Here is a 27,845-nt window from a genome sequence, read left to right on the forward strand (position 1 = left end):
TCAGAAGATCTAACAACATCCGTGACAAATTAGTGACATCTGTATTAGCAAAGCAGTCTACTCCACCTCCCGGTTGCTAAAAAAAATGTAGTCGAATGAATTGCTTATGTTGTAAAGCTGCCAATACAAGCAGTTCTTTCATCAGCTTCATTATTGAACAAAATAATACCATCTACTCAAATTCCAACTGTAAAACGGAGAACTCAATTTATATATTAACATGTGACACTTGTGGCATTCAGTATGTGGGAAAAACAATGGATAAATTCAATATTCGGCTGAATAACCATCGTTCATGGTACAAAATCAACAAAAACTGTCCTCTCACAAAAACATTTTCGCTCAAAGAAACATCCTTTTGATAATGTTACTTTCCAAATCATAGAATTCAACAACGAGTGGTACCCTACGGCGAGAAGGAGAAGAGAAACCTTTTTGATCCGACAGCTCCACACTTTAGAACCTGATGGTCTTAACGAAATAGACGAGAAAAGATACAGGAAAGATAAAGAATAATTTAATATACAGCATCGTCCTTTTTATCCTGTAATATTGGCCAATGGACGTTGCAAACTTCAACAACCAATTTTGCAAATAATCTTGAACTTCGTCCAAATTATGAATTATTTACAAGGCAGCTAAATTCAAGTACAACATGTACATTGAGCTGCAAAAGTTTCTTATGTTGTAAAGCTGCAAAAACAAGCAGTTCTTTCAAATTATGTATAATAAATAAAGCCTCCAATAATATTGTCTTCATATGTAAAAACCATTATTTGCAATGTCTCACAACAGAGCTTGGAATAAATAGAACTACTGGTAATCCTACATATTCTTTAACATCATTTACCAAGGACGAAATCTTACAAAATCACAAATCTGTCCTTCTTTCTTTTGGTATCAACATCAAGGAAAACGAAGAAAATTTACCATCATTATACTGGATACCAAAACTTCACAAAACTTCATATAAAGAACGATACATAGCTGGGTCATCAAAATGTTCGACTAAACATCTTTCGAAAGTACTGACTACTATTCTTTCTACAGTTAAAGATGGGCTTCTAAAATATTGTGATGAGATATATTCTACCAGTGGTGTTAACCAGATGTGGATTCTCAAAAATTCGAAAGATCTACTGTTGAATCTTCGATCACAATCTTTGCAATTTTGCAGCAATATAAAGACTTTTGATTTTTCTACGCTTTACACTACTGTTCCCCATGCTCAGTTGAAAGATCGACTTCACCATCTCATTGAACAGAGCTTTTAATATAAAAATGGGAATCGTAGATACAAACTTCTTGTTTTGGGTTACAATAATTCATATTTTGTGAAGAACCACACTGAATCTACCAGAAAATATACTGAAGATGATATTATCAAAATGCTGGACTTTTTGATCGACAATATATTTGTTGAGTTTGGAGGATTTATATTTCAACAAACAGCCGTTATTCCAATGGGTACTAATTGTGCACCCTACTGGCCTATTTGTTTTTGTACTCGTATGAAGCAGAATTCATTCAGAACCTTCTAAAAGACAAAAAGAAAAAGCACCTTGCGAAATCTTTAATTTTACCTTCCGATATATTGATGATGTCCTATCATTGAATAACCCATATATTAGCCAATACTTACATCTCATATATCCCAGTGAACTTGAAATTAAAGATACTACTGATACTAGAAGGACTGCTTCATACCTTGATCTTTTCCTCAATATTGACACAGAAGGACGACTTCACACGAAAATCTATGATAAACGGGACGATTTCAACTTCCCAATTATCAATTTCCCATTTCTCAGCAGTAACATACCCTCTGCCCTTCGTATGGTGTTTACATCTCTCAGTTGATACATTATGCTCGTGCATGTTCACACTATACGGACTTCATATACAGGAGTGTGCTCCTAACGCAGAAACTGCTTTAACAAAGTTATGAGGAAGACAGATTAAAAATGACACTCCCTAAATTTTACTGACACCATCACGAATTGGTTTATCCATACGATGTGTCTTTGTCCAAACTAACTTAGGAAATTTTTACCACGAGTAAGATTGTGGTTTGTCATCACGTCGTCTGATCTTTTAATTACCGAACGTGACTTATTCCCGATTGTGACTGTTTTGCTGAGTGTGAATTCGCATTGCTATAAGACGTGTCACGGTACTTTTCTTTCCAAAATTCATGTATTTAGTTTTGATGTTATATTTGTTATTCTCATCGGATTTTGTCAAATATCTTATCGTTTGTAGTTGTAAATCTTTTTTTTCTGTTGTATTCGTGTGTTATGGTAAAGATAATTAATCACCCAGTTCATTAATTAGATTTTAGTTCGGGTCAACTAAATTTATACGATATATTTGGTTTACAGTTTGATTTGGAAGAAACACCGACATAGCTAGATAATACAATTAATTATCTAATTACTACCACAATTTTATATTAAGTAGTATTGTAATTTTCTATTGTTATTTATAAATGTTATATGAGTATTACAAACCTAATCTTGAATTCTATTTTAATTCTATCCTATTTTGGGGAAATTTCAGAAATTCAAATGTGACGTCACTTTTTGTGCGTTGATCTTTTTGGCTAACTCGGCTGCTGGTGATCCGATGGATTAAATCTGTTGTAGAGTAGTCACAGGTTTAGACGTACTTATAATATAATTATTTCTGTGACTGCATCTTACATTACTTTGTAGGATCCTTTACAATAGATAATTCAGCTGATCTGTAATAATTCCATCTTCATGACTTACAGATGGGTGCAGTCCTAACCTGTACAGCAAGTTAACTTGATAACCAGTCATTTGGACTGGTCAAAGTTAACCTGTGACAGGATTTAGGACTGCTCTGACCAGTCCTAGGACCACAATCTAGTTAACTTGAAAAGCGGACTTGGTCTTAGGACTGTTTTTATGTCTGCCGAAAAAGTTAACTTGGAAACAGGTCCGCTATTGATATAAGTTAACTTCGAACCCAGTTCTGCCATAAGTTAACACAAGTTAACTTTGATTTTGACAATTCCGATCGAACCAGACCGGGTCTCAAGTTAACTTTTGGCCTGGTCTGCTCAACACTAAGTTAACTTGTAACCAGGACCGCTCTACATCGATTTTTTTAAATATTTTTTAATGTCTTTGTTTCTTGGTATAAACATAGAAAAATAAAGTCAATTTAATAATTCCGTGATATAAACATGATTAGATACATGTAGCTCTGTGTTGAAAACCGTACTTTGACCTAAATTTTGACTTGGATGGAGAGTTGTCTCATTGGCACTCATACCACATCTTCTTATATCTATTTGTAAATAAAGTACGCATAAAACTTTGCTTGTTTATATACAAACTTATCCGTGATCTGCCTTTCTATATATTAAAAAAACGATAATGGTTACAATGCTAACGAGCTGAATATATATTCCAATACATATCAAATTCTTTATATCGTATTAACCATATTTGCACTTTATAATGTAAATCCATATAGCCGCATAGTAAATCAGAAATATTTTTATGTCAGGATAGAATGGATAATATAAGTGACAGCAATATTGGAACACAATCACTACAAAATTTTTCCCGCATAAATTTGGAGTGCCAGCATGTCCTCCTTTTGTTCAATATATTGAAACGTAACAAAATTTCAGTAGTTTTTATACTTCCGGCTTACTCCTATAACAAAATTATTTGACCGCATCAACCAAAACTGACCATATTTGCAGTTTATTTTATAAACCTATATAGCCGCATAGTAAATCAGCAACTATTTTTATGTCAGGATTTAAGTGCCAGTCTTTGTAAGAATCAGGCAATTTTGAAAAAAATCAAAACATGTCCGAAAAAACCCACCGACCTAACCATCCTATTTTGAAGTTACCCTCATCATGAGTTAGGAATGGTAGGTCTTTCGTTTCTGCGTGTCTGGTAATTCGAGAAATCTCTAGATAAATTTTGGTTAGAATGATAGCAAATTACGGAGTTAGCTCCCCTTAATTTTTCATTTCTAGTGCATTTCAACCAAATTATATCTTGAATTACCAGAACAGGACAAGGAAACGAATGTTATATTCATGCACCATTATACATTTTGAACAAAAATTCATGTCAACCTGAGTGGGTTTTTGTTTGTCATGTTTTCACCACTGCCTGATTCTTAGGCAGATTGGCACTTAATGTATAATACAAATGACAGTAATATTGGAACACAATGAATACAAATTTTTGTCCGCATAAATTTAGAATGCCAGCATGTCTTCTTTTTGTTCAATATATTGATACGTAACAAAATTTCAGTAGTTTTGATACTTCCGGCTGACTCCTATAACAAAATTATCTGACCGCATCAACCAAAACTGACCATATTTGCACTTTATTTTATAAATCTATATAGCCGCATAGTTAATCAGCAACTATTTTTATGTCAGGATTTAATGTATAATACAAATGACAGTAATATTGGAACACAATGAATACACATTTTTGTCTGCATAAATTTAGAATGCCAGCATGTCCTCCTTTTGTTCAATATATTGATATGTAACAAAATTTCAGTAGTTTTGATACCCCAGGCTGACTCGTATAGCAAAATTGTTTGACCGTATCAACCAAAACTTACCATATTTGCACTTTAACATGTAAATCTATATAGCCGCATAATAATTCAGTAATATTTTATGTCAGGATGTATTGTATAATACAAATGACAGCAATATTGGAACATAATGTGAATACAAAATTTTGTCCGTATAAATCTAAATTGCCAGCATGTCCTCTTTTAAATCAAAATATTGTCTCGCAACAAAATTTCAGTAGTTTTGATACTTCAGGCTGACTCCTATAACAAAATTATTTGACCGCATCAACCAAAACTGACCATATTTGCACTTTATTTTATAAATCTATATAGCCGCATAGTAAATCAGCAACTACTTTTATGTCAGGATTTAATGTATAATACAAATGACAGCAATATTGGAACACAACAACTACAAATTTTTGTCCGCATAAATTTTGATTGCCAGCATGTCCTCCTTTTGTTCAATATATTGATACGTAACAATATTTCAGTAGTTTTGATACCCCAGGCTGACTCGTATAACAAAATTGTTTGACCGTATCAACCAAAACTTACCATATTTGCACTTTATCATGTAAAATATATAGCCGCATAATAATTCAGTAATATTTTATGTCAGGATGTATTGTATAATACAAATTACAGCAATATTGGAACATAATCACTGATAATGTGAATACAAAATTTTGTTCGTATAAATCTTAATTGCCAGCATGTCCTATTTTTAATCAAAATATTGTCTCGCAACAAAATTTCAGTAGTTTTGATACCTCAGGCTGACTCCTGTAATAAAATTATTTGACCGCATCAACCAAAACTGACCATATTTGCACTTTATTTTGTAAATCTATATAGCCGCATAGTAAATCAGCAACTATCTTTATGTCAGGATTTAATGTATAATACAAATGACAGCAATATTGGAGCACAACAACTACAAATTTTTGTCCGCATAAATTTAGAGTGCCAGCATGTCCTCCATTTGTTCAATATACATGATATATTGATACGTAACTAAATTTCAGTAGTTTTGATACCTCAGGTTGACTTGTATAGCAAAATTATTAGACCATATCAACCAAAACTGACCATATTTGCACTTTATTATGTAAATTTTTATAGCCGCATAATAATTCAGTAATATTTTTATGTCAGGATTTAATGTATAATACAAATGACAGTAATATTGGAACACAATGAATACAAAATTTTGTCCGCATGAATTTAGAGTGCCAGCATGTCCTCCTGTTGTTCAATATAGTGATATGTAACAAAGTTTCAGTACTTTTGATACCTCAGGCTGACTGCTATAGCAAAATGTGTTGACCGTATCAACTAAAACTGATATTATTTGCACTTTAGCTAGTATGTAAATCTATATGGCTGCATTATATTTAATCAGAAGCTTTTTTATGTCAGGATGAATTGTAGTATAATACAAATGAAACAGAAAGCAATATTGGAAAACAATGAATGCTATATCTTTTCCGCATCAATTGAGATTGTCAGCATTTCATCTCTGTATTCATAATATTAGACCATCACTAAAGTCAGTAGTTCAGGATGGTGTGTATAACAAAACTATTTGACAGCATCATCCAACACTGACATGAATGATTTCATTTTTACTTTATAATGAAAAGTATAAGAAGTTCTCTTCTTGGAATAGTATAATGTTAGTACATTATGTCGGTTGATTGATTTTGTTTGTAGCTGAACCTCAAGTGGCAACTATTTCATTCATGTGCAGAACGAGTATATTTTTTGGAAGTCCCATATCATTATTTTTAATCAGTAAAGACAAATCTGACGAAATTGACGAGATTGTTCATAACTATTCAACACCTTATGTATCCGGACACTGTACAATTTTCGTTAGAATATTTTGTCGAAAACAGAATCGTAAATCCAAGGCAAACAAGGTGAATTTCGATGAAATATCCATGTAATGCATAAAGTTAAATTTAGGAAGAGACTCTAAAAAATGGGGAACGAAGCAACATCGACAATGATGTTGATATCCCATGACATAAAAATATTGTTCCGATGCGTTGGATAACCTTTCTATCCGCCTTCTAATTAAATAAAAACTTTCCTTTCTTTAATGATAGCTGTATGTGATCAGAAGTGTGTAATTTTAAAGCCATTGTTTAATGTATATAAGAATATGAAAAAAAACCAAATTTTTTAATGTGTATAATATCGATAGAGTCTATATAACGAGTAAAGAAATTTGCTATACTGGGAAAAAAGAACAATGCGATTAGTGTTTACATATTAAAATCAAAAGTCTTAAACACGGTAATCTGTCATAAGCAGACCTGTTCCCAGGTCTGGTCAATAGCAGACTTGTCCACAGGTCTGGTCAGCAGCAGACCTGTCCTCAGGTCTGGTCTGGAGCAGACCTGTTCACAGGTCTGGTCTTGGGCAGACCTGTCAATAGGTATGCAGCAGTCCTAAAAAAGCAGACCGTAGGTCTGGTCTACCAACGACAAAGTTAACTTGCTTGTCTGCTTAAAATTTCCCAAATTAACTTGAAAAGCAGTCAACAAGTCTGCTCAAAGTTAACTTTTGTACAAGTTAGGACAGCACCCATCTGTATATATCATGTACTGTGTTACGACGCTAGATTAAAACTGACGAGGAAAGGTAACACCCGACCACCGAAAGCTCATTTTTAAAGAGCCTAGGTGGTCGAGTGGTCTAGCGCGTCGGGCATAGTGCAATGCGATTTGGTGCCACGATATCTCAGGAGCATGAGTTCAAATCCCGGCGAGGTAAGAACAAAAAATTTGCTAGCGCAAATTTACAGATCTAACATTGTTTGGCTGATGTCTAGACGAATTATATATATCATCTAGCAAATGAGTATTGTTTCCGGAACATTTTAATATTTCTTCCGTAAACGTGTTAATTGATCAAAATCTTCCTGGTTTTAAAACAGAAATTGTCACACCGGCCAGGACTTTAAAGTAGATGTGTTATAGCCTATTTACAGGTATATCTCTAAAAATTATCTCTAGTTTAAAGAACATTAAGATTTGATATATATTTCATTTTTTATCTTCTTTTTTTAACGGTAAAGAGTCCCATTATCAATCGTCACTTTTAGCGGGGAAAGGTTAAATTGATATCACTTATTCAGTTCCAAATGTGTAATTTGTAAAATTTATCTGTTTTATAAATTTACCCAATCATTTATTTTTGCTATATCATATACTTCTCAAACAAAGAAATTAGTTTAACAATTTGGCAGTTTTATCTAGAATACATTTATATTTTGTATTCTTACATTTTACCTGCAGTTTTTAAATATACATGAATTCTACTTTAAATACAGCATACACATTTACAGGTTGCAAATTGTAAATACAGCTGTTTCTCAAACCACGTCTCTTTTGGGGAGATATATTATATTCATAGATAATTTGATTTGTTGACATACTGGTTCCCAGATATGACCTCTATGTTTCATCTCATAGAGACATAACTTGGGACTGTTACCAGTATAAAAACATACTATTGCGGTGCAAAATGAATTCTGAGGTAGGCAAAAAGTAAAGGTATGGGTAGTACACAATTTTAGTATAAGTTTAAACAAGTTCAGGGCATATAAATGTTGAAAATATGCCTCACAGCCCTATGTTTTGACCTTTGAATAATATAGTAGTGCATATAAACTTTCGATTTTAGAATATAATTTTTCACGAAACTTCATAGTAAAAGTGTCACAGTTTTAGCCCCATTGGGAGTTCCTATTGGAAACTGCATTGTCTATATTTACAGAAATGCAACGTATAGATTCTGTTTTCTGTTCAGACATGTGATAAGCTTTATATATACAAACATCATTATTGTAATCAAATAATTGATATCACAATATTGTTCCTCATTAGTTTTCTTCAATGTTAGAATATTGTTATCAATATTCCGGTTTTTTAGACGATTTTTTTATTTTACTCAAGAAATCATCAAGAAAGTTAAAACTCAATGTTTAACATTGTGTTTCATCGGTTAAAACCAACAGGAATTTTAATCTCATTCTGAATAAAAATATTAAAAATTTGTAAAAATTTCTTTAATTCTTTAATTAGAAAAATTCTGACATCAACTTTTATTTAATCTTGAGTTTTGTAAAATATGTTTCTCGAATATGTTACCATTTTCATCTATAATGTCGTTTACATAGATGCTATTGCTATCAATCCAGTTTTTAAATGAAAGGCTTTCTTTATCTTCATGAACTGATTTCCCCAAAATAACGAGTTGTCGAATAGATCTAAAGATTTTTGGCTGCTCTATTTTTATGCTTTTTATCCATGCTTTTACTATATTAGAAACAATTCTTGCAGCTTATTTAAACCTGGAATTGATTTACTACCAGCAATGTTCACATGAAAGATAAAGAAGTTCTTGCCAAATTTATTAGAATAAAATAATGGTATAACTTTCCAATTGGCACAATCTCCATATACTAATCTTTTAATCCACCCAATTTTGATATATTATATGTATTCATCTATGTTAATCATGTAAAGACGGATGCCACATGTGGAGCAGGATCTGCTTACGCTTCCGGAGCACCTCTGATCACCCCCAGTTTTTGGTAGGGTTCGTGTTGCTTAGTCTTTAATTTTCTATGTTGTGTCTTTTGTACTATTATTTGTCTGTTTGTCTTTTCATTTTTTAGCCATGGCATTGTCAGTTTTTTTTCGATTTATGAGTTTGACTGTCCCTCTGGTATCTGTCGTCCCTCTTTTAGACCACCATCTATCACATCATAGCGTAATACATTACATTTAACTTTTTTTTTTTTTTATTTTGTTTTTCAATAAAAATTGGTAAATCATTTTTTTACATTTATCAATGTATTCTGTTTCTATGTGCTAAAAAAGTAATATTGGATGTAATCATTGATTTAATAACTGTAATTTTTCCCAACATTGTTAGATATCTTTTCTCCCAAATTTTAATTATCTTCTGAGATTGTTCTAATTGCTATTCAGCATTGAGTTTTTGACAAATATTTTTATTACATCAACAAAAAACACCTTAACATTTAACTGGTTTATCTTTCAAGTTGAGGTTTTCATATTTTTTCTTTGCAGTGTTTATGTTTTCTCGATCAAATGCCTTCTGTTTTTGATCTGTTTAATTTAAGTCCTGATAATGCGTCAAAAATTTGAATCAAATTTAAATATGTTGAAATGTCTTTTGTGTTTAAAAGAAAAAGTGTCGTATCGTCTGCAAGTTTGTTTATTTTTATTGAATGCGTTTTCCAATCTATCTTTATTTCAAAAGTCTTTCATGTTATGGTCTTGCCTTATCCTACAGGATAATATCTCTACTACACTAACGAAATTGATTGCACTGCAGGGACATCCTTGTCGGATTCCACGATGCATACTAATGGGTTCAGATATCCATTCATCATTTATTACTGTGCTTTTGATATCTTATTATTGTCATTAATAGTTGTCTTTTCTATTCGTAATTTCGTTGACAATGGAAATCGCATTTGTTTATTATCTTCAAAATACACTGAACTGCTCATTTGAAAACCTCTAGGGAGATTTTTTTAAGGCCTGGTGCAGTTACTCAAACATCTTTGCGAAATAGATTTCATTGCTTTGTTTCTTCAGTAATTAAAATTCATTATCAAATCCAGAAAAAAATATTCAGGCATGTTTTGACCTTCAATACCTGAGAATTTAAGGGGTTGTAAAAATAAAATACTTTTATAAGTAAATTTAAGGAATGATTAAGGAGGATATTGAAACCTTGAAAATAAAATAAAAATCTTTCAAAATTTCTTATACAAGTAAATAGTACTTACAAAAATGACTTGTATAAGTATCACCCTGACTTTAGGGCTTACAATGATTTTGGTTTTGATAACACATGACTAAATTGTATTGCTGAGTATATATACTTGCGGTCCTACATTCTGTCGATATAATGTACTTATATTTTGGAATGGCACAAGGTCATGCCTTTCTCAGACTTGACAGTTTTACACGAAATCTGTAAGATATGCACATGTTGATACTTTAGTCTAAGAGATCATGATTTATTTATTAGCTGTTATTGACTTCGATAAATGCTTAAGTTAATAATGTAATCTGTAATCAATACTTGACTTGTATGTATTATTATTGAATTCTATTTGTGTCATTCATCTAGCATTTCCGTATATAGATACTATCTTGTGATATCTATGTTTTTATGGCATGTGATTTTTGTTTGTTTGAATGGAACAAATGTAAAACTTTGAATATTTCCTACAATTGTTTTAAAATTGTGAAAGTTATTTGTATAAAAAATTACAATTATTTCCGCATTAGTTAAAATTTCCTGTTATCAGTTTCACATTGTTTGTACTTTTGTGTTTTGCCTACATGTTGTGTTTGTTCAAATCTAATGACACTACTGGACGAAAAAACAACTGTCCATACCAGTAACAGTCGTTCTACGACTGATAATGTTTGATAAAGTTGTAACAGTTGTAAAATTTCACTGTTGCAGTTATTTTGTAACTGTTCCAACTTTTAAAGTGTTTGTCCCTAACATAAATCGACTGCAACAACGCTAGAAATATCTGTCACACTCATAAAAGGACTAACACAGCTATATTCAAGTTGTAACAGTTGGTTTATAACTGTCCCAACTCGAAAAACGTTGTAACAGTCATAAATAAACTGTTTAAACGCCGAAAAAGTTGTCACAGTTATAATACGACTGTTGCAACCTTTTGAAAGTTGTAACAGTTATTTGATAACTGCCCCAACACACAAAACGTTGTAACAGTCTTAGATAAGCTGCTTAAACGTCGAAAAGGTTGTTACAGTTGAAATATGATTGCTACAACCGTAGTTAATTTATAAGTGTCGCAACTTTCAAACATGGATAGTTATTTTATAGACTTTAAAGTCACGGATACAAAATTCCTGACGGTACGGGATAGGTTACATTATTAAAATACAATTTCATCGTGTGCAATTTAAGAAAGTTGTTATGAAAAAGACACAACTGTCACACCCATTTAATACATTTATTTAAATAGAAACTGATTGTAAAGACAAAAAACATATTGAAATATTTGCCGCTGAAAATGTTGGTATTTCCCGCTTATTTGGTAAACGTGGTAAATTTATTAACATATTTAACACTCCCTTGTCTTTCATCTCTTCGAAAAAGTTCTGACCACCGCTAGATACCTCCAATTTCACACGGGACTGTTTTTTACGCATTTAATACTTCACTGCATACACCTGTCAGATAAATCGAACAAGGTGTCACAATTTATTTGTAAACAAATGTTTCTGTAACGGTAACAGTGGACACTTTTCGAAATTATCATAATGACTACGTTTTAAGTTTTATAGGCTAGTTGTGAAATCATTCATGCATGCAAGGTTTTTATCTCCAATACCCGTAGATTTACGAATGACATTACTTCATAATAACGGTCAATATACTGTAAACCCAGCTGAAATATACACACTTGTCAAACTTATCCTCGTATAAAACTGCTTATTTCATACAGCATGGACACCTATAGAATTCATTTGATTGTTTTTAAGCTCTTGGGACTAATTTTTTTTTCAAACAAAATTATAAAAATTACCGTATTAACCGTTTTGATTTATATATAAAAGAATCTAAGTTATGATGAACATTCAAAGCATCTTTTCCAGCTATGGAAAAAAACTAAAATATTCTTAAATGTATTTAAATTCAATTTATATTATTTTACCGTTTTGTTTTTGTTTTTTTAATAGTTAAGTCAGTTTCAATATTGAACTTTGTACTGTTTATTGTTCCGAGTAATGTCTTTATTTAAATTCTGAAATGTCTTAATATTGAATAACTCTTCACATGACATAATGGAGGCAAAAATATTAACCCTCGAGTTAATTTATATTTCACCGGGTTTTTCTCAACCAATTCATCATACACATATTTTTTTAGTAAAAATGCATTTATAAACATGACAAATGAATAGACGAACTGTAAATGACCGACACAATAACTCAATGACATGTCAGTGCAATTAAAACTTTCCAAAACAAGATGACTCGCATTGTTTTAGACTAGGGTACACAACTTCTTTTATTTATTCACACCACCGTTTAGAGCGTGTTGTATTAATTATTAACTTCGGTCTTGTTAAATTCTACCTGCTGACCTCAAGATGTCTTTTTGTGATTTTTTCGTTTCAGTTGATGACATACTGTTTAACATATTTGTTTGTTTGTAGCTTTTGAATATAAATTAAACTGTCATCACTGTTGGGTTTCTCAACTGAATTTTTTATATTGACTGTGTTACATGCATGGCTGAGCCTTTTATAGGGTGCTCATTATGAAGTATTAGTTTTGGTCATTGTTGAAGGGTGTGCAGTTGCCTTTTATATAGTTAATTACAATTACATTACTTGGTCTACATGGTCTATGGTTGAATGTTGTCTCATTGAAATTCAAACCACATCTCATTATTCCAGTTAATTTACATTGTATAAGACTAAAAGTACAATATTATCTAATGAATGGTGTCAAATTGTTAATAGATGTCTGACTCTGATCAACATGGTGGTGATGTAGATAAGATTGAACATGCTGAAATGTCACGTCTGCTCTACCCACATGCAGTCTGTGTAGATAATGTATTATTGAATTGTTTTTGAAATTCTGTAATAAGGTTTTACTAGTCTAACAAGTATCACATAAGCTTTACATTCATTTATCAATAATCCATTCAAATGAAGTCAGGTCAAATAATCCATGCCAGACAGATAATGTACACCTTACAGATCTTCGATACCAAAAGTTTATGGTTTATAGTAACAGAGAAAAAGACTAAACATCCAAATCGGGAAAATGAGGTCATTGTCAGATAAAACCGGCTAATTAAACATGTACAACTTACATTCATTCCGTATGCCAAAAAAAAATGTGATCCTATACTATAATACATGTACAATGTAGCTTATAGTATCAGAGGAACATTGAAAAATAGACCAAACCACAAAAAACGCAACATTGTTCAATGAACCCATGACATTTAGGTTAATGTCAGATGAACCCTGCCAGTCAGACACAGACACCTACAATTGTTCCATCATGTCTATACATTAAATATACATGAGTTGATCTACTGGAGTACTGCTTATATATAAATGGATATATATATAGTATCTGAGAAACAAACTTAACAATGTAACTGAAATAACCTTAATCACTTATCCATGAAATCAAGGTCAAGGTCAGGTCAATCCAACCTGATAGACAAGTAGACCTTGCAAGATACTCATATACAAAAAAATGTTTCCAAATCAATTACTCATATAAGAGAGCATTTCACTGTTAAAAAACAGTAATTTTTACATGCAGTCACTGAAGTATGAAAATGAGGTCAGGTGCAATGGACATATAATAACAGACTGAAACTTCAAAACATATTAGCTATCTGAATACAAGATGAGAAGCATCCAGGTCTTTTAGCTTTTAAAATACAAACCTTTATAAAAATAGTTTACGTCATCAAATGTAGGACAGAAAGTCACAGACAAAAAGTCACAGACAAAAAGTCACAGGACAAAATGTCACAATTCAGTTTTGAGATTAATTTGTCTTTGAACAAGAAAACACTTATTTTTTAAAATATTTTTTTTGTATTTTTCTTGAAGTTTTATATCTGAAGCAACTTTGAAATGAAACTTTATTCAATAAAAATCAATAATGATCATACGATTGTTATGAAAACAAAATGTCAAAGTGGCTTGGAACTTAAATGGCTTCATTTTGCCAATAAATATATCCTTTGCATGATTAAAATTTAATACATTTTCATTTATCAAGGTTTATGAGCAATTTTCTTAACTAAAAAAATTCGTAAGGGTTACACGGAACCCAGTGTCCCGCCTACATTGGCTGGTAATCGCAGGCTCAACAAAAATGAGGAAAAAAAAATAAAAATATTCCTTTCGATACTATGATACGATTGTAATAATCTTCTGGCCAAGTTTGGTAAAAATTCAGTATAGTTTTTAAATCTAATAAATGTTTTAAATCTTTAACTGCAGACTGTATGTAATATTAACTGGAAGAAAAACTAAGTTCATTTATAAGTAAAATACGGACATGACGGATAAACAGGTACAACATTTTAACAAAATTTCCTTCTAGATACTAGCTTTTGATCACAAACAAGCTTCTGTCCAAGTTTGGTACAAATCCAGGATAGTTTAAGAAAGTTATTGAAATTTTAAAAACTTTAACCACAGAGCGTATGTAATGTTTCCTGGAAGAAAAACTTCGTCCATTTATAAGTTAAATACGGAAAATATGGATTTATTTTTACAAATTTACTAGTGGATAATATCTTATGATCATAAACAAGCTTCTGTCTAAGTTTGGTACAAATCCAGGATAGTTTAAGAATGTTATTGAAATTTTAAAAACTGTAACCACAGAGTGTATGTTATGTTTCCTGGCAGAAAAACTAAGTCCATTTATAAGTAAAATACCGAAAAAATGGATTTTTGTTTACAAAGTTTACTTCTGGATACTATCTTATGATCATAAACAAGCTTCTGTCCAAGTTTGGTAGAAATCCAGGTTAGTTTAAGAAAGTTATTAAAATTTCAAAAACTTTAACCACAGAGTGAATATTTGTGGACGCCGCCGACGACGCCGACGCCGACGGAATGTAGGATCGCTATGTCTCGCTTTTTTCGACAAAAGTCAAAGGCTCGACAAAAATGAATATATGTAATAAAAAAAAATATTTCAAAGTACATGTATATTTAAACAATTGTCAAAAATATATTTGTGACTTTTTGTCCTGTGACTTTTTGTCCGATTAAATTTGTGACTTTATGTCCTGTGACTTTCTGTCCGTTTACCAATGTCATCACCCAGATTGTAAAACCTATTTCTCGCATACAACCAATTTTTGTGGCAGGCGAGACAATAAAATGATACTTTGCAGTAAATGTATTTTTTAATATGCTTGACCAGTATAAAATGCCAGTTTCAGAATGAAGAGTAATTTAGACTATTATCAATATAGTATACATGTACATGTATACTCTAATAAGTACAGCAAGCAGTCATTTGACACTAACCAATGACTATGTGGGGGCTGAAAAGCCAGTCAATGTCATGAGAAATTTCCATCATCGTGACACTAACCAGAATTGACGGACCATGACAGACCCTCATGGGTAGTCAAAGTTGTTTAAATAACACCCCTGGTGGTACATGTAGCTAACAATAGCAATGCCAGCATTACCTATAGATGTGATGTACTATAAATTTCACAGAAATCAGAAATTCTCATTATCCAAAATTTTATTTCAAATCAAATCAAATCAAATCAAATCAAATCAAATTAAAGTTTTATATATTGTCGATACATTGTAAACAAAGTAACACCAGCTCTAGTGCTAAAAAATCGACAATTTATGATCGAATAATTATCCAAGGTATTCATGAATTCAGATGTGATGCACTATTAATAATTTCACTGAAACTATGAATTTTCATTAATCCAATTTAGCTATTCTAAATGAATAACTATCCAAGGTATTTCATGGAATTTAGATATGATGCACTTTTTAATTCCCAGAAAACTATGAATTTTCTTAATTCTAAATTGTTATTTCAAATGAATAATTATCATTGGTATTCATTGTCATCAAATAATCAATGTAGTCTTGCTAATAAATTGTAAGTTTGGTTTTTATTCAATGCACAATTTTCTTCTTTCCAATCTAATCCGAACATCCCATCATCATCATGGCATGATGCCGTAATCCCTATTTGTTTTTTCCAAAAGCAATAAGCAAGTAACACCAAATTATGAATCATTATTTGCAGCTATGAGAGTTACTTAGTTACATCTATATATATAAATGTATTTCCTGTTGGTCGGCTTCATAATCTGGCTGGGAATCATGCTTAAACCAATGTGAATTCTACAAAGAAAATATACATTATGGATAAAGTACTGAAAATAATCTAATATCATGAATATTGTTTATATTTATTTGTATTTATCTAAAACTAAAAGAAAACTAGTGATCCTAATTTGCATGATAACAAAGTTCTATGACTTGTTATACAGTTAAATAAATAAGTCTCATATAACAAGAAGAATTAACCCTTTTTGGGGGGTTCTATTTCTAAAAAGATATTGTCTCTCTTTCTACAATAATGTTTTCTTAGGTGTGTACTTCATTGAAGGGTTACTGTCTAATTGAGGCTAGCATCATACTTGTTTTGATTAATATTTGAATTCAGCCATAGTTATTTCTCTCTAAAACACATTTATTTTGATCATTTTGATAGGAAATAAATTACTTAAAAGATGAGTTTAAAGAATGAAAAAAAAAGAAAAGAAACAAATGCACTGTTGCTACCCTATAGACTTTCCTTTTGTCTAGTGACTCATGTGCATAATTTTGTGTCATGAATGAATAAACCTTGTTTTAGGTAAATCATGTAAATGTGTAGAATCTTTGTTTGATGGTTGACCCTCTCTTTTAACATTTTAAGCAACCTAAAAAAGTATATTTCCTCCTTATATTTAGTAGTAAACCCTGAGTTTAATTTGACATCTTTAATGTTACCCAGTATATTATTCACTTATAACAGCTTGTATTAAATAATGCTTTGCAGTTTATTTACCCCAGACAACATATTTTATTTCTAATTTAGTTATTTTTCCATTTTTATGTTGATAATTTAAATCAATAGAAAATGATATCCTGTTGTTTCATATTTTTCTTAAATTTTCAATTACTTATGAATTTATCTATAATTTGAAGAGGACATTAAAAATTTGTGATCATCATTATAAATGCATCTGCAATACTCATGACAGTTTAATATTCATCACTCAAGGCAATAAACTGTTGTGTCTTAATCTGTTTATTACATATAACATGTATATAAAAAGTCCTGATTATTACCTTTTCAGTGTTAACATCCTAATTATTACCTATTCTAAATTAATATCACATTTACATGTTCATGAATTCATGTTCAATAAATATATTTTTATAATTATTTATTTTGAAGTTGAATTATAGGTTTTCTAAACTAAATTCTGAGGCATACCATGTAGTTAACTAAGTCAATTTTGTGACAACTTACTTGTTAGTACAATATCAATAAAATACTTAAGTTAAGACCATGTTTACATAAATGAATATGCTTACAGATAGATTTTTGTATTTGTTTTTCCCACATACTGAATGTTAAACATAAAATAAATACAAATAAAATATTTATCATTTGGAAAAGGCAAAAAAACTGCAGTCAGATGTGAATGAGTAGGATGAAAGGAGATATATATTAATGATACATCAACCCAACACATTTGGCAATAATGAAGTAACCAAAACACAATTTAACACATAAAATGATATAGAAAAATATGACTGATGAATAGAAAATCCTTTAATGGTGGAATAAATTAAAAGACACTTGAATGTTAAAACTAGATAACATTTATGCACATGTTACATAATTGTTGATGTGAATGACCATTCATGCCAATTCCAAAACATGATTGAAAGGAGTTGTTGGGTATATGCCAAAGAGACAGCAGCCTCAAAACCAAAACAAGTAAAAAGGTATAAATGAATTTTGACTAACCATGCTATTAGTAACAGGGCACAATTTATATAAAAACTGAGTTCACATAAAATACATAGTTTAGGCTACACCAATTTGATTAATAGTTTTTTGAATTGATAATATAAGACAAATCTGCGTGCCCTGTACCGAGTGTCATCTCTCCATATGTATATATATTTTATTCATTGTAATAATTCATTTTGAGAAAAGATGCAACCTCTACAACACTCGTTCAATATGAATCCTTAGGGTCATGAAACTAATTTTGTTTATTTAACTGTTTTTAAATGGCAACTGTTATGACTCTGTGCATTGTTTCAGGAACATTTGTCTAACATTATTGTTTTATATTAATGATTAATATTATTATAAACCATATAATAAAATTCACTTTCAATGCTTTATATTATAAAATATATTCATGTTTTGTTGTCCATGACTCAGCAATTATTTGAAAAATATATTGAGAATGCATTCTTGCTTTAAATAAGTCAATAACATTTGTAATTTTCACATTTTTTTATATGAACATTTGCTTTGTAGTAAAATTCAACTTGAATTTTCTCAAATTCTATTTAATATTTTATATAAATAATATTTAGTAATTATTCAATGTATTATACATCACCCACAAGGGTAATTCAGTAATACAAGGGAAATACTTATAAACCAGCGTAAGCAGCGCAATTATATAAATATGTACATGTAAAGATTGGTTGGTTGTTGGTTATAAAAAATCCAGTGACAAATATGTCATGCAAATTTTAGGAGACTGAGAGACAGTTATCAATACATTAACATACAATATGTATAGGTCCTGTAATAGGCCATCCGGCACAACCAAACCATTGCCCCACATGTTAGGGTTTAACACTAAGACAATGAACAGGGGTTGATCCAGCCATTTTTAAAAGGGGGGGGGGGGGGTCCCAACTCAGCATAAAGAGGAGTTCAAACTATATGTCCCCTTTATAATGCATTGATCTTTCAAAAAAGGGGGGTTCCAATCCCAGAAACACCCCTATCATCCTTTATGTTCCTTTTTAATGCAATAATCTTCCAAAAAAGGGGTTTCTAATCCCAGGAACACCCCCCCCCCTCTTCTAGATCTACCAGTGACTGGATGAAGATCAAGAGAAATCTTGTTTTTCTATTCCCTTGTCACCCTTAGGATTCATGTGATGTACATAAGTTATAAGGGATTAAATGACATAAACATGAATTTGAACGTTGCATAAAATTTGCCTGGAACATGCTACTATGCACGAGTGCGCATTGATATACAACGTCGATTCATACCTGTAGGAAGAACAAATGTCACAAATACGCACATTTTTACTTAAAAATATTGGATCTATGATTATTCTGATAGATATGCTTTAAAATATTGTTTATTTTTACTCACCGATTGCAATTTCCAGCTCAGCTTATATTGTACTGTAGTTTCCCTTCTGTAATTTGTGTAAAAAGTGGGTACAATAACGTTAAATCGTTTACGGGTGAAGAATAATTTTCCGTTTTTAATAAAATTCGACAGATTTCGGAAAATGTCCTTAATGGATAGTAATTCAAATTAAACCAGTTCTATAATGCTGTTAAATATAGGTAACTTAGTCATATTCTTTAGAATAACTTCAGATACACTGACGTATCATTTTCACTTCCGCATAATCATGATAATTTATAAAAACGATTTCAAATATAATTAATTTGAATGATTATTCATAAGCCATCTTCTGCAATAATATTTAAACTCTATTCTTAAACGACGGCTTCTGGTATGTAAAACAAGGTTTAAAGGACAATAGACATTATACAAATAAAGATAACTTAATAAAGGGAAAGTCAAACGTAGAAGTCGAAAATCATGGAACGGACAATGCCATGGCAATAAACGGAAACGACAAAAGTCAAACAACAATCGCAAAATAACAACAAAAGACGGTAATAATATAAATTATGGGTAATTTCACAACTGTATCAATACGTGACACTTTAATAAAATAAATTTATCCATTTATCCTGTATTAAATCCTGAGAGGGCGAGACGTGTAAATATTTTTTAAACAGCTACAACCGTGACGTTAAACTATTTGTATTAAACATTTACCGACGGTAACAACCCATGAAATGTTTGTTTTAAACATTTAATGACTGTTGCAACCTTTTAAAAGTTGAAATAAACATTTAATGACTGTAACATCCTTTAAAAAGATTTAAGAAACATTGTACGACTGTCACAACTCTAAAAACGTTGTAACAAACATTTTTTGACTGCATCAACGTCTAAAAAGTTGACACAAACAAATTTTAACAAATTTCAACTGTCCCAACTTTTTAAAAAACATTATACAACTGCCACAACTTTTGGAAAGACTGTTAGTATTTGACTGTGACAACGCCGTAAACTACTGCAACAGTCCTTAAATGACTGTTAATGGCATTATTTGCTTTTCACAACCCATAAAAATGTTGGGACAGACATAAATCAACTGTTACAACGAAATAAAGCAGATTTGACAGTCATCTTCAGTCTTCCACAGACAAAGACTTTTCACCATTTGTCCTTATGTTGTGTTGCTAGGCTAATGTCCTGGGCTAGGAGAGGATTTCGCTCTAAAACATGTGTAACTCTGCCACATTATATACAGTCCGCCAGAAGTTAAGCACCACCTATTTTTATTGCATTGACATTTTTTTCACTTAAAAAAATCAGTTATTCCTCGAAAAAGAGAAAATATTCATGTAGCAATTTTGCTAACATATACCATAAACAAACCATAAACTTAACTTTGGTCACTTGGGCAGATTCTATGCATTTAAATTTGGCAATCATAGAAATAGTGCAAATTACTCAAATCAGAAACGGAATTTAAGTTTCACTGTGATTTATTTTTTTTACAACAATTAATCACCCAATATCATTCAAATTTTCTACAAATAATCTTTGGTATGTTCGACTAATTTCATGTCAATATTCGAGTCAATAGGATGTGTATCCACCTCTCTTCCGGTACAGTTTCATAACACGGCGTCTCATACTCTGTACAAGCCTTCTGAACTTTAGCTGAGGAAATCTTTTCAATTCATCAACAATTGCCACTCTTAAATCGCCAAGATTTTGCAGTTGTGGATCTCTGCGATTGAGATATCTGCCAATGGCATCCCAGACATGTTCGACAGGGTTCATGTCTGGAGACATGGAAGGCCAAAAGATAGTGTCAATGGCTTCTTGCTCTTTGTACTCGGTTACATTCCTTGCCCTGTATGGTCTAGCGTTGTCGTCTATGTACAAGGGTCTTAACGCAAGTGGGTGATTGTCAAAATGGGGGAGAACAATGTTTCTGAGCACCAAATCCCTGTGTGTCTGTCCGTTTATGTTACCCTGCAGAATATGCATACCTAGTTTTCAATGTTATGAGAAGCAACCCCATACTGTAACACCACCAGCACCAAATGCAGTCATTGGGCAAATATTGTTTTGGTCATAGTCAGTTTTATTTTCCCGCCAAACTCGTATTCTGTATCTTCTGGTCGTAACAGAAACCGACTCTAATCTGACCAATGAATTGTTTTTCAGCTTCTCATGTCCTAGCGTCGATAGTTATCAACCCATTGAAACCTGATTTTACGGTGTTTAGCTGTATTGATAGGTCTCTTGACAACGCGACGTGCTCTAATGTTACCTCTCTGAAGTCATAGGATCAATGTGCGAACACTATTACGACCACCTGGAGGCCAGTGGTGTCAAAGCTGTTAGGCAGGAGTAAATAGGCTGTCATTAGCACGACGAATAAGCAGTCTGTCATCACGACGGTTGGTTAAACGGGGTCGTCTGGACCTTCGTCTATCATTTACAGTTTCTGTGTCAACATTACGTTGTAAAAGTCTGACAATGACGGTTTGATTAACATTGAAATGGTTACTTATGCTCCTAGTACTCCTACCTGAATCTTACATGCCAATTGATTGCCGACATTCAGCCACAGATAGCTTACGCCTGCCTATCAATATTACACAATGACTTGATGAAGGTCAAATTTCACCTGTACGCATGACAGTAGGAAGATGATTTAAAGGTATCGAAACAGTCTATTTGTAAATGTACAAATGACCTCTAATAAAAACTTTCTCGACGGATTTATCGGTGTTCAATTTTTTTTGTCGTAATGAATTTTCTTAGTATATGTTACAGGCAATTCATAACACCAAACATTATTATTTGTTTCGCAATAGTTACAAAATTATATAAAGGTGGTACTTAACTTTTGGCGGACTGTATATATGTGCTTATTATTCAGCTGTCTGTTATATTTGTTTTTATACACACGTTTACGGCAATAAATGGTATATTTTGTCCATCTGTCCGTGCGTCCGCTTGCTGTTCGTCAACACTTCGGACAATTGCTGAAAACTCTTTCACCAATCTTAATAGAACGTTTCTTAATTTTATTTATATATGTCGAAGTTAGCTCTCACTTGATTTTTTATGTATTTTAGATTTTACGCTTCTGAGTTGGAATTTTATTAAATAGAAAAATGTGGGATTTTTCAGTTTTCTGTCTTTAGGTGCTTTGAGCTTTTTTCATGAAACTTTCGTGAATAGTTTATACTTATTGACATACGTTTCCTTTCTATTCAATAAAACATCTGATTTGATGTTTTGGAGGGTTAAACATTTCATTCATAAAAAGGGTGAATTTTCCAGTTTTCTGGCAAAAACTCAAAAACGCTTCGAGCAGTTTCCATAAAATTTTGGGGACATATTTATTATATCTATTCAAATCAGCTCCTTAAAAAAATGTTCTGATATGACTTTGAATGTAGTGAACTGTTTACTTTGAAAAACCGTTGAACAACTGTCCATTTTCGCAATTTAGAGGTTATAGAGTTTTGTTAGTTCATAAATCGAGTCCAATAACTTTGATAAACTTAACGTAGCCTTTACAGTGCCAAATTATTCGTGTTTTGTGGGTCAATGGGTACTACTGTGCGTGAAAGTCTTTTTATTTGGGTAGGACTTTCCATTTATGCAGTGCTCATATTGATTAGTTGAAGTTGATCATATAAATTCAAAGCTTTAAGACGAGCTAAAAGGCAAACAGAAGGGCATATAACCTGATTATTACTGTTTTTATTGAAATACCTCGATCTGATGATTGCTGTCTTTATTTTAATACTTTGATATGATGATGACTGTTTCTATATTTTGACCTTGATTTAATTAGCACTGGTGCTATTTTGATGTATGGATCTGATGATAATTGTTTATATTTTGATACATGGATATGTTGATTATTGTTTGATTTGAATACATACATCAGATGATGACTGTTACTATTTTGATACCTGGATTAGATCATGACTGTTTCTATTTTGATACCTGGATCTGATGATTGCTGTCTTTATTTTGATACATGAATCTGATGATAACTGTTTATATTTTAAACATGGATATGATGATGACTGTGTCTATATTTTGACCTTGATTAAATAAGTACTGTTTCTATTTTGATGAATGGATCTATTGGTTACAGTTACTTTTTTGAAACCTGGATCTCAAGATAATTGTTTTAATTTTGATACATAGATCTGATAAATACTGTTTCTAATTTGATACCTGGATTTGATAAATACTGTTTCTAGTTTTGTACATGAATTTGTTGATAACTGTTTCTATTCTGATGATTACTGTTTCTATTCTGATAATGACTATTTCTATTCTGATGATTTCTGTTTCTATTCTGATGATTACTGTTTCTATTCTGAGGATGACTGTTTCTGTTCTGATAATGACTATTTCTATTCTGATGATTACTGTTTCTATTCTGATGATTACTGTTTCTATTCTGATGATAACTGTTTCTACTCTGATAATGACTGTTTCTATCTTGATGATTACTGTTTCTATTTCGTTACATGTATCTGATGATTGCTATTTCTTTTTGAAACATAAATCTGGTATAGAGATATTCAAAGTGCTGTTTCTATTTTCAAACAAAAATCTGATGACGACTGTTTCTATTTTGATGCTTGGATCTGATGATTACTATTTCTATTTTGGTACATAGGTCTGATGATTACTGTTACTATTTTGATACATAGATCTGATGATTGCTGTTTCTATTTTAATACATATATCTGATGATTGCTGTTTCTATTTAAGTACATAGATAGGGAGGTCGCCAATGCGATTATCGTACCGTAATGATTTCCTTGCGACGCAAAAATATCGGATTTTACCAAACTTCAATTGCTTCGAAAAAGGTGAAAAATATGTTGTATGAGCAAAAAAAAAAAAATTGATATGTAATTAAAGTCCAGACATTTATCATTCTAAATATATAAGTTTTATGGGTATTGCAGTTATTTGGTACGATAAAAAAAATATTTGAAGTGGAGATGTTTAAAAAAAATGGCCGCCGGAAAACTATGTGTCAAAGGTACTACTGATTGTGAAATTCATTCCTCAAGCTGTTGCACGTCAGATTTTCTACATTGATGGCTTTAAATTTTGGAAATACATTCAAGTTTCATTATCCGGTTGTCAGTCATATTTAGGGGTCGATTTTCAGTATAGATATGCAAAATCTTTGACATAGATGTGAAAAAAAATCGTTTACGATTTTGTAAACTACACTGACACTCGGATTCATAAATTCCACACGTATCCATGGTTTCACATGAAAAACAATAGCGGCTTGCGGAATTGATTGGATATTTGTATAAGCAAGGCGTGGTTTACACGCAAAAAATCTGCGAAAAGAGTTATCTGTTCTTGACTTCCGGAAGTGACGTATCCACCATTGTGCCTGACTTGAAATTTGAAACTTTTTTTGGACGGACTGCTTAGAGAGAGCAGACAACGTTGGAAATAGGCCACGGAGTCCAATCACGTATGGTAAGTACCTTTATTATATCTTCTATTAGCAAATTTGCCTCCTTTCAGGAGGGGAATTCCTTTTTTTTCATAAAAGTCAACAAAAATAACTTTAAATCATTTCCAAAGTCTATTTTTTTGTTTAAAAGATGAAACTTATAAAATGAAAGGGACTTTCTACCAGCAATTGTTTTTAAACGCTCCCAATAGCCTTTTTATTAAGCCATGAATATGTATTGAGGTAAATTCTCCTACCGTTAGAATGTGATCCGTTCGAAATTTCTCGGGTTTTATTCATTGATAATACTTGGATTTTTCGGTGCTTTACATTGCATTTGATGATAGTTGGTATGATTTGAACACATAACATTTCTATTTTTCATTTTGAGACAAACATATGTTATTTAAACCATAGATAAGTATTTGACCAACTAAACATTTATTCTAAACTTATGGATTAGGCATAATGAACTAAAATTTTCTTTTTCAAAAATGCTTTCTGTCAAAAATGTATATTACAGTTTGGAAGAATATTTGCACACATTTAATACATGTACATTTACATTCAACAGTATGTTATTTAAATTAATTGGTCATAATAAACAATACCGTAGTTATTTTCTTAAATATGCACATTGTTTAAAAAGAATTTTAGTTGATATTTGCATCTTTCATTTATATTTATATTCAAACTTTTGATTTTATTCCTTGACTTTTGAATTCAATATGTCACTTATACTTTATTATGTAATTTAATATTGATGCCTATTAACTGACAGTTATGTTTAAACAGAATTGCAGATGCTGTGTTTACTTTGAATACATGTACCTTATGACTACCTAAATATATGATCAGGATTAAAACATTTTTTTTCCTTTGAACAATTTTTGTTTTAAAAATTCAGATTATTTGAAATTTGATTGAATTTGTTAGTCTATTATACAATAAAGTTTTGTTGTGTTTATAGGAATAATATTGTCTGTCCATTCATCTGCCTGAAAGGATCTTCTCCCAGTTAGACAGCCTCATCAGAGTCATGCAGAGAGTCGCTACAAACGCCATGAAGGGGAATACCAATTGGACTCAAAACCCATACAGTGAATTGGTTAGAAAATTTGAATGAAGCACATCCTGAACATGTATGTGTATGTGTAAATGATTTGAATTTAGTATTACATAATTCTACAGCTCAACTAAATAAATTTCCTCTGCACAATGTTTTAAATTTTAGAAAACAAAATAATGTATACAAGGCTTAAAGATAGTGCTATTATACCACCAGTCAAAGCATTTAATAGAAGTAAAATAAAGGGGTCCTTATATGTAATCACAGTTAAAAAGCATCTTAATATGTTCTGATGAAGGTAAATCCAGAAAAATGATTTGGACTCACATAATTTATAACGTGTTGTTTTCATTATTTTCCAAACAGCAAAACATGAGTAATTTTTTTGACGAAGCATAGAAAACAGATATAGAAATATAATATGATACAGATAAAAAAAAGAATTGAATACAGTGTAAAAATGAGCAACGATTTCTCCACAAAAAAAGTTATTACTGGGACACATATGTATAGGAGTTTACTTAAACAAATTTCTTAATTTTGTTTAAGATTTAAAACATACTTTTAACAGTCTAGATTTGTTTTGATTAAGTTAAGTTTTACCACTAAGACAAGGGAACACTCTAGGGAACAACGACATGGAGAGGAACGTGTTGAGATTGCACCCTCTGGATCCAGCTTTTATTGTAGCTAAACGAGTGGACTACAGATTTTGTCGAGAGGCTGATGGGAAGGAGTTTTAGTACACAGGGTATGATGCAGATACAGGGTTGTCATCTATTGCATACGAAGTTGAGAAGGGTGATGATGTCTATGACAGCAACAGCAATGTTTTCAAGGAGCCTACTATATATATAGAGGAATACCAGAATAGTGATGTATGGATTTTATTGTAGACAAACTATTTTTGCAGCAAGATGAATGATTGTTTTCTTTTCTTTCAGCACTAATTCTTTTAGTTTTCTTTTAGGTTCTTAACCTATTTTTCTTCTTTTGTAGAAACTTATCCAGGAAATTTTTTTCTTCTTTTTTCAGGGACTAATTATCATTGTAATGCTTTATTTGTAGAATTGTTGCAGCAAAATGATTTGACCTATATTGAGTTTTATTTATTTTTTATTGACATCGAGCATCCCTGATGACGGTTAACCCAAAAAAAATCCCACTTTGTCAGCAGCCAATCTCAAAAATAAAAAGTCTCTTTTTTCAGATTGCATGTACACCAGATTTTATATAATTTTTAAGAAACTCCCAAATTAATTGAACAAATGCAAAATATTTAATTTGTATAATGTACATATTGTCTTTTGTAGATATGGTAAATTCTGGTGAAGAAACAGCTCCGACCTGAAAATATAAACTTCAGAACATTCAATAAATTTAGTCAAATAATGATTAGTTTTTGTATCATTATTATAATAAATACCAAAACAGTTCAGATAATCACTATTGCAAATCCCAATGGATTATTCGACTTAAAGACTGCATTGTTCTTGATCTTTATATATAATAAGTTCTCGACATATCCATTTTTTATTGAAATAACAGGTTTTTTTGTAAAATATTTACCAATTTTTTTGAATAATGAGAATAGTTTAGTGTAAATAATACATTTTTCAAGAGAAAACATCATTATAGCAATGTCTGACTAAGCAATGA

The 27,845-nt window shown here is 31.4% G+C and overlaps 1 long non-coding RNA gene across 1 annotated transcript in view; it reads left to right on the forward strand.

Moving 5' to 3' along the window:
• The first annotated feature begins 7,535 nt into the window (after positions 1-7,535).
• The window catches only part of LOC127731902 (uncharacterized), a 33,236-nt gene continuing 12,926 nt past the window's right edge, over positions 7,536-27,845 (forward strand). The window contains exon 1 of the long non-coding RNA XR_007995905.1: positions 7,536-7,591. This is a non-coding gene — a long non-coding RNA (uncharacterized LOC127731902). The remainder of the gene's footprint in view (positions 7,592-27,845) is intronic.

Source organism: Mytilus californianus, unplaced genomic scaffold (assembly GCF_021869535.1).
Source record: "Mytilus californianus isolate M0D057914Y unplaced genomic scaffold, xbMytCali1.0.p SCAF_21, whole genome shotgun sequence".
Classification (NCBI taxonomy): domain Eukaryota; kingdom Metazoa; phylum Mollusca; class Bivalvia; order Mytilida; family Mytilidae; genus Mytilus; species Mytilus californianus.